This window comes from Engraulis encrasicolus, chromosome 2, assembly GCF_034702125.1.
Source record: "Engraulis encrasicolus isolate BLACKSEA-1 chromosome 2, IST_EnEncr_1.0, whole genome shotgun sequence".
NCBI classification, from domain to species: domain Eukaryota; kingdom Metazoa; phylum Chordata; class Actinopteri; order Clupeiformes; family Engraulidae; genus Engraulis; species Engraulis encrasicolus.
In genome coordinates this window covers 42,882,343-42,891,886 of record NC_085858.1, presented here as the reverse complement: position 1 = coordinate 42,891,886, position 9,544 = coordinate 42,882,343, and positions in this window count along the sequence as shown.

Sequence of the window (9,544 nt, the reverse complement as noted above, 5' to 3'; positions counted from 1 at the left end):
ATTACCATCGCCAAGGAGGTCATGGTTTTGGACACATTGGTTTGTCTGTCTGCAGGATACGCAAAAAGTTATGAGCGGATTTGGCCGAAACTTTGTGGAGTTTTTGGAAATGACAAAAAGGAACAAGTGATTCTACACCACTGAGGGATAGGGCGAATTTTGACATTCCAGTTTCTGACTCCACAAAGTGGTCCAATGTTCTATCAACCAGCTTCCTGTACTCTCTGAGTGCATTTCTAGCTGTGGTATGTTTCACAGGGAATACCAACACTCGTCAACCAACATGACAGGACCTATGAAAACATCTTCAGATAGGCTATGTCAAAGCCAAAGTCCCCCGGGTGAGGCTTTTGGTTTTTTTCCCACATACAACCCAGCTGTGCTGTACTGTGTCGAGCTGAGTGTTGCTGTTAAACCAGCCCGGTTTGTTTCCGTTACAAACCACAGGCTCGGCCCAAGCCTTTATGGGGCCCTAAGCAAATTTTCATCTGTGGCCCCGCATACCACCACCTACTCAGCAACAGATGCTTCATAAGCTTTATTTACTTACACATGTGAAGGGTAGGAGCTAATTAGAGCTGTAATAAAACCTGGACGATCCGGTTGGAGAGCCGGATCAAGACCTCATCCGAACAGACCGGATGGCTGTCATGCATTGATCCGCCAAAGGCGAGTCAGACGGCATTTCATTAATATGTCAACAAAATGGCAGTTACAGCGCGAGAAATTATGAAACCGGAATATATCCCTCTTTAGTTGACTACAACAGCCATTCTCTAATCTCTCTAGTATGTTGTTCAGTCACGAACACTCACTGAGTAAAACGGAAGCAACTCCCGCCTCGACGAGCCCGTTTGATCCGTCCTGACTCTTGTGGCCAATTGAGTCTCGGATCCCCACTCCCAGATATGTGTGCTTCTGACTCTGTCGAGGTCTACATTTCTAAATGTTAACAGTGCTCTACCAACGCTTTTACATCTCAATCTGGCTCTTAGGGAAATTATAATCTACAGACGTGACTTTACTATCAACCACTGCGTTACAGCGTACAGGCTTTAAAGCCACTGCGGTCACTCCCCTCGCCCGAGTCAACAGCGGCGCCCTCGGCGACTCAGTCAGAGATGAATCCTGACTGAGTTGTTGGTAGCAGCGAATCCCCTACGGATCGGATCACCGCTTAAGTTTCGTTTTTGCCACGAGTGTGCGAGTCGCAAGGCAACTCCCTGCTCAACTAGACTTCTGCTCCCAAATATTTGACTTTTAGTCTTCTTAAATAGCCTACAAACACACACATTACTTATTGCAAAATCAGGAACATGCCGTTTCAATGCTGCCAAAGACTCTTCGAGTCGTGGTCGCATGTTTAGTGAGGAGACCCATGGGTCGGATCGCAGCATGAGTTTCGGAACTGTGACGATTCATAAAGTCAGTTTTGTTGATCAAACTGTCTTACTCTCAATGTAAATTGATAAATGGGACAAAAAAGGGGAGGCACATAGCCACTTAACGGCAGAAACGTTTAAAAAAAATACATTATTATTATTTATTTGTATTTACTTTAAGTAAGTGATCCAAGTGATCCGTCTAATCCGGATACCCTCCGTGGAATGATCCAATCAACCCAGACGTCCCAAAGATTCGAGTTAAGCACCTCTAGCTAATGTAGGCTGTCCCAGGGGCTGTTCACTCACGGAACTAGCTACTAGCCACAACTGGCTAACCCTAACCACGGGACAGTGCAAAATGAATGGGTGTCAATGGAGTTTTCTACCATTATAATTTTTGTGATTTTTTATAATTTTTTGTCCTGAAATATTAATATTAAGTTCAAAGTTAAAAATAATAAGACCCCATCTGAGTAGCCTTTCGATTATTTTGCTCCACTAGATTATTATATACTGGGTCACAAAGCTCAATTTTTATGGGGCCAAACCCATAAACATTAGCACGATGCTAGCGAGTACAGGTTGAAATCTTCTAACCTGCTGTAAAACTACACACCTGAACGATTTGTCAATACAGCCTATTGTTAAACAACAGTCATAGTGCTTACCAGGAATGTTTTGTTGATAATATTTGTGACTGGAAATGGCAGTAGCAATGTATTTAGCATGGGTTCCCCTTTCCATTCCATATATTTTCCCACATGAAGGACTGGCCTACGCTCGTTACTGCAGTATGCATGCAAAGCTAACTGGCTACAATGGGAACCAATGAGACTGAGCCTTCTCCCTGTGTTCTAATTTCTCTGGCTGTCTGTAGATCATGTACCCATCATGCACTGCTCTTCTTGGAGCAAAATTTCTCAAATAGAGAGTTATTTATCACAAAGGAATATCTTAGTCAAGTCAAGTCAAATTTATTTTTATAGCACATTTCATACACAGGTGCAACTCTACGAAGGAGCATTAGGATCAATAGGAGAAATATATTTTGCAAATCTCTGAGAAAGGAACTCAGAAGTTTCGAGAAATAAAGTCAAAAGTTTTGAGAAAAAAAGTCAGAAATATGAAGAAGGCGGTCCTCCATGGAAGTGACATTAACTGGCGGTCAGTGGACATGGGACCGACATGGCTGAGACCAGTGAGAGTGGCTGGGAGGGAGACAGTCGACTCAAGTCAATAATAACAATAATAATAATACTTTCGTTTTAGCGCCTTTCAAAACACCCAAGGTCGCTTCACAGGTTAGGCTATCGTATAGGGAAGTGTGTGCCCGCGTCAGTGTGCGAGCGTGTGTGCAGCCATAAGCCTCCAGGAAGAGATGTGTGTTGCTTAAACATGGCCAGTGAAGGGGTAGCCTATTCCGGATGTGGTCGGGCAGATTGTTCCAAGAGCAGCAGTCAAGTCACACACTCACATGACTCACACTCTTCTTGACGGTTCGGCAGGACACCGGGGATCCATGGCTGCAGGTGCTATAGTTAATGCTGCATGATGTGATATTCAGGTAGTATGTGTCGAGAGAGAGTGTGGTTGCTAACAGGTGTCTGCCTCGGAGGCTGCCAAGTTGTCTGGTCGAACTCAGCAAAGCTCACATTCAAGGGCTAGTTCTAAGCTTACCACAAAACACGAGCAAGTAGCTACACTAGCCGAATACTTGGGGCTAACAGCCGGACAACATCCTCGGCAACACTGTTACATTACCAACCACAGTCCCTCTCGACACATATACCACTGATTCTTGAGAAAGTGGCTAAAACAGGTTGTAATGTTGACAGAAAAAAACTAAGTGAATTACAAAATTATATGGTATATCCTCGTAGACTAAGGTCTTGGCTTTTCAGAAATGCACAAGGCCAATCTCCCCATTTTGTATTTTTTTCAGAAATCAGGCTTTTCTCCGATCATACCTTGTTTTTTGTCAACACCGTCAGACACAATTAAAAGTAATTAAAATTGTATTGATTTGTTTGCATATGTATCTGGAGTTTTTAAGTGATTATGTGTATTTTTTGGTTCACACATATGCCTTTAAATGTTGAAAATTCACTTTTGTTCTATTTTAATACTGTTTCATGTGTTCTAATTTTAAATTATGCACCGTCATACGATGCTTACTTAACGCCTAAATAGAACAAACAATTTTTTGTAATTTCACAAATATTCGTGTAGGCTTAAATTGGCTATTACTTTGATAATTCAACAACTCCTAAGGAAAATGTTGTAAGCACATTCATTTAAAATGTCCAAAACTCCTTCTTACGGTGGTGACTTTTGAACTGACGGTGGTGACAGTAATCTGACAGTGGTGAAAGTGGCCTAATTAGTACCTTCATTTAACAAAATAAATAGCCCTCTCAAGTCAATGGCATCTTGCATAAACACTTAATTTTTGTGTGTGCACACTGCACAGTACGTTTGTGCATGTGTTTTTTCTAGTGGTGGGCCGTTATCGGCGTTAACGTGCTGCGATAATGTGAGACTCTTGTCGCGCGATAAAAAAAATATTGCACGTTAATCTATTCTCAAAACATAAGTTTGGAGTTTGGGTATGCACGTGACCATAGCGTTTGATTGACAGACGCTTTCAGACTGCGCTCCAGTCGCTTCTCCTCTCTCCACCTGTTGTTTCAGCAGACCTACTAAATATGAAGTGTTTGCATGCTGAAAACATTAATCCCTCTGCCGTGGTAGTTGTTGTTTGAGTGCTTTTTCATAAGTGGTAGACTAAAGAGACGTTATTGTTTGAGGTGAAGCATAGAGAGACATTATTGTGTGTGAGTAGCTACCAGCCCGACATAGCCTACATTTCCTCATGCATTGTGTGACGGAGGTCATCTTGCACCTGTTCACCCTCCTCGGGGATCGAACGTGCGACCTCGTCAACTACAACGGTTCGGCAATGGGAGACACAGTACGATACCACTGGGCCAAGAGACTAGTCTCTCGGCCCAACGGCACGAGACTGTATGAGGCTATCGGAGGGAGGTTTACCAACGTTCCACGCCAACTATGTGCTAGTTAGCCTCCGTTACACTCTCCCCCTTAAACCTCACTCCCATCCCGGGTCAGCGGCACCACTGTGACGGAGGTCATCTTGCACCTGTTCACCCCCCTCGGGGATCGAACGTGCGACCTCGTCAACTACAACGGTTCGGCAATGGGAGACACAGTACGATACCACTGGGCCAAGAGACTAGTCTCTCGGCCCAACGGCACGAGACTGTATGAGGCTATCGGAGGGAGGTTTACCAACGTTCCACGCCAACTCTGTGCTAGTTAGCCTCCGTTACAATTGCATAGAATACATAAACAACTTCCAGAAATCTTGCCTGTGCTATAATTGCAAAACATTCCGTGTGATAGTCCTATGCATTTTGAAGATTGTCAAACTGAAACTGTCAATATCTACTCTCGCTGAATGTTTGTGTTGCAATCGCGCACATTTGCGATTCAGTGAGATATTCTCATGTCCGACGGTAATAAAGCTCGCGGTTGTCGCGCTTGACTTTTTTTTGCAAACTGAATTCATGTCGAGTTGTAACTCATCTGGCATTCTAACTCTGAGAACAACTGTCAAATCGCCGTGTGCCAGTGCTGTAGGTTCTAGATGAGGGCTGCTGTGCCAACTACGCGCAGAGCTCCTCCCTCTCTTAAAGGAGCCGCTGCTCCTTTTAACAGTCAGTGGCAGATTCTCTCTCTCTCTCTCTCTCTCTCTCTCTCTCTCTCTCTCTCTCTGCCCATTAGAAATGCTGCATTGTTGAGGTAATTTTGTTTAAAATTAAATGTTTGATAGATTTATCTGTATTTGCCTCTACAACTTATAGCGCTGTTCATTTTGAAATTTCAGTATCTTATAACTGTAAATGCTTCCTAACATATTGGACACACTTTACACATATTGCTGTAATTTTTTCATCACCAAGTGTCAACATGACCATTTTTTGAAGATGAGATGCATTTTGGAAAAAAAAGATGAGCTCTGGTCTAATGCGCCATCTGTCTTAAGAAACCCTAAGGTTTTTTTCGGCATTCTGAATGAGCCATTTTGATATAGATTAATCTAGATTAATTTCATAATTACAGTGAGATTAATCTAGATTAAAAAAATTAATCTATGCCAACCCCTAGTTTTTTCCTCATTATGTAGCAGAGTGGAAGGTTTCTAAGATTAGACTTTTAAAGATGGCCTCTCAACGTCATTTAATTAATATTGCCGTGTTCCCAATTGTTATTGAATGTGTTACGCGTTGGTCCTGTTTTAAAAAACGTTCTGGTTGCTTTGTTTCAAGACGTTTTTGCAAGCTGGCAAGGTGGCTTGTGGAGAAACGAGAGAGTGTTCCGTGTTTCTCGTGGAAATGCGTCTCTGATTGGCTCACTCCTCCTGCTCTCAAAGAAACGCGTCTCTGATTGGCTCAGTCCTCCAGTTCTTGGAGAGAATGTAATGGGAAACAGAGTCGCCACTTCCCCGGGTGGTATTGCACTATAGGGGCGCCAACGGAGGCGTGCAGGCTCCATTCAGGGCTGTGCTCTTTCGACAGCGACCCCTAGGCGAGCTGCAGGCACGGAGCAACCGGAGTGAGCAGGCTTTATGTATGAGGCTTTGTGCTGTGTGTGTACCTGAGAGTAGCAACCAGCTGATAGCTAAGCTAAGCTATGTTTCGGGCCACCAGACGTTGCTTGTTTTGAAAACAAGCAGAAAAAAATTACTCGACATGTTTTTAGATAAATGGGTCGATATAAACCTTTGTGGGCAACGCCTTCTTTCGACGTGACGAAACACAGAAAGGCTTTCATGATTCGCTCGTTTCTCTGCATTATTTATGTAAATTGGGAAACACCGGGAAACACAGCCAGGAGAGTGGACGCACCGCTATGAGAGCCTCGCAAGTGAGTTTAACTTGAGGTGACCGTCCGATCTTCGAAAGGAGTGAGTAAAACTGAGTTTTATCGGAAGTTGGCCTTTAAGTAATTAGGTTTTAAAAAGGTGACTACGCCAGTCTCGTTAAAGGGCGAGACAACCCAGATGTTAAAAGCACAATTTTCCCCGACAGGTTCTAGATGACAAAGGATGACACAGCTGTTGCACATACAATAGTTTTTATTTTCTTCTGCTTTCAGTCTTATTTGTATTCAAAATGTGCAGGCAGTTCACTTGAGTTCATATACACAAACAGTTTTAACTCCACTGAAGTCAATACAGGTAGATATCGTGAAACAGTGATGGCTGAAGTGCGAGAGCACTGAGTAGGCTAGTACAGGTAATTTACTGAGCGTGTTACCTACACACTGCACTGTGAATGCTAATGATCACTGCAATCAAAACTGTACACACAAAACATAAATCAAAATAAACAAAAGTAGTCACAGCACACTGGAATGATTCACAGTGAAGAGGTAGCCTATGTTTATCAAATCAGGCCTCTTGGCAGAGAGGGTTTACTATACCACTCAGGGGATCTACACCTCACCAATAAGTTTACACGATGATGCTACTAATCTCAACCGGCCAGTCCCCAATCACTCATCCCTTGCCTAAGGGGTGGGTGATTGGAGCTGACCGTGTCAGACCGTATGGCTGAAAGACGAAGGCGTCGCGCGCCTGCGCAACAACAACAACCTGCCACAACTAAGAGAGCTCGTGGTGGTAAAGGGCAAAATAACAAACACAAACACCGGGAAAAGACGACGGCGTCCCCCCACCCCAGCCCATTGACAATGTGTGCTCAACCTAGAAAGCACAAGACAGACTGGGTTAATGCCAGGGAAATGCCATTATCAATGTGCAAGGTGTGGCGTGGAAGCCACAGGCACAGAGTGACGGTAAATTAGAAGTTACCTTAAGTTGCAACTGAGAAGCACTGGACCGAGCCTGGAAGTCCACGGTTGACCCTTGCTTCACCATGTAATGCTGCAGTGAAACAACATCACGTTAGCCACAGTACAAACATAATTGGGTATCGCCAGGTGCACAGTGCAGAAGGGCTTACCCTCAAGCCGGTTAGGCTACACGCAGCAACCTGGCGTCTGCATTTCAGCTGCGCTAGTACGCGCTCCAGTATGGGTCCAAAACCCAACACGCCAACATCACCTACTGCACCCAGCGTACAGGGCTTCCCAAAGCGCCAACCGGTACCAAAGAAACTCAAGAGAAAGAACAATCTCTTGGCGGGGAATGCATTGGCCACGGTGTAGTACGGGGGCGTTGCCTGAGGACACGAGTGGATGGAAAATTAACTCCCTTGCGCATGGTCATTGGTCAGTGGGTGCGATGGATACCATTTTCGTACTCCCTTGCACATGGTCAGTGGGGGCGACACCATGATGGATAATTTGTGGCCAAGTAACGGCAGCTGTTGGTCAGCAGTAATTGCTGGGGGTAATTAAGGACAGCTGACAGACATTCACGCTGTCCTATGACCTGTTCCACAGTGAATAACATTTCCGTACTCCCCTCGCCATCATTTCGTACTACGCTGTTATGACGTGAGTAAGCCCTCTTGTCTCAAGCCTCTTTGCCGGTACCGAGGTTAGCCACACCTGGCTAACAGCCAACATAGTAGGCAATTTATACTAACTGGAAGGGCTCCGCCCTCGCCCACACGGGCAGCTGTTTTCAAATACAACATTCACACTAACAGGGGACCCAGTCCAACCTGTTACAATTAGTTAGATTCTCTAGGAAGTAGGCCACTGGTTCTTGAAAATGTGGCAAAACAGGTCTTAAGTTGTTCAAATCCAAAATATAGAGATGTATTATCATAGATGTAGGTCTTGGCTGTGCAGTGAATGTATTGGCCAAGCTCCCCATGTTTAACATTTTTCATAAAATGGGCTCTTTCTTGTTTTGTCAACAGTGGCAGACAGAATTAGAAGTAAAAGCATATGTTTGCTGTATTAAAGTGAATTACTTTATCAATTGAACATAACTGTAGATACTTATTGTATTCATATTTTTAATACATGTCAAAAACATGTAAAACATGTGTTTTTGGTGAACTCCATCAGATGTCACCACCGTCAGGTTTTCTGACAAAAAAACCTCCAAATGCACCTCAGTGGTGGCTAGAGTATCATTTTGGATCACAATTATTACTAACATGCCTAGTAATATTTCATTATCCAGCACAATTTAGTAAAATATGGAACAAGATGATGAGCGGAACAAAATCTGACGGTGGTGACATCTGACGGTGTGAGACAAAAAAACACTCTTTTACATATTATGCATTGCTTGTTCACATTAGCCATTTCATTTTCGCTCTGTTTCTTGGGTGCTTCATACCTTTTCTGAGAAAGGATATATTAATTAACATTAATGTAATATAATACCATTAAAACCCCCGACGGTGTTGACAGTTTATGGTTGGGACAGTACCAGTGTCCAAACAAATTAACAAATTGAGGACAAAATAGTAAACTTACAGGAGCTTCAGTGATGGTGAAGTATGCAGTAGAGCTAAAGGTTTGAAAAGGGGTCCTCAGTAATGAAAATTACCTTGTGCATACCTGATTTTATTGTCTTTTAGAAAAAAACTGACGGTGGTGACCAATATGCTGGACACATTTTGAGCAATCAGAAAATAATAGTAAATATTGTTTTACATGCACTATGTGCACATCTTTAGAACCCCTTTAATATGGTCCTCCACATCATGGTGATATTGTTCAATTCTGTTAGTGATTTTTGTATTTTAAGTCAATTGAAATGATGATGCCAGTTCTTGGGACAGGCGTTTTTACAGGGTGTGGATAGGTTTATAGCCATGAAAAGTCATAAAATTACACTTAAATATTTCAAACAACTGTATTTGTGTAACAGACCCCTTGGCCATTACCTGGATGCATTTTGTTCGTGAAAATTTAGTTGATTTTCAACAGAATTAGCATTTTACTGCAGGGACATGTTTTTGCCAAACTTTCAAGAATCAGTGATACCTGAATATCACATAATGTGGCATAAAACTTGTTCACCTGCCACAGCCATGACTCCGGTGTCCTGCTGAACCGACGAGAACAATGCGAGACAAATGCCTCTGCATCTGCCCCAGGCAATCTGACTGGTCTCATTCATGTCCACTGACTGACCGCCAGTGAATGTC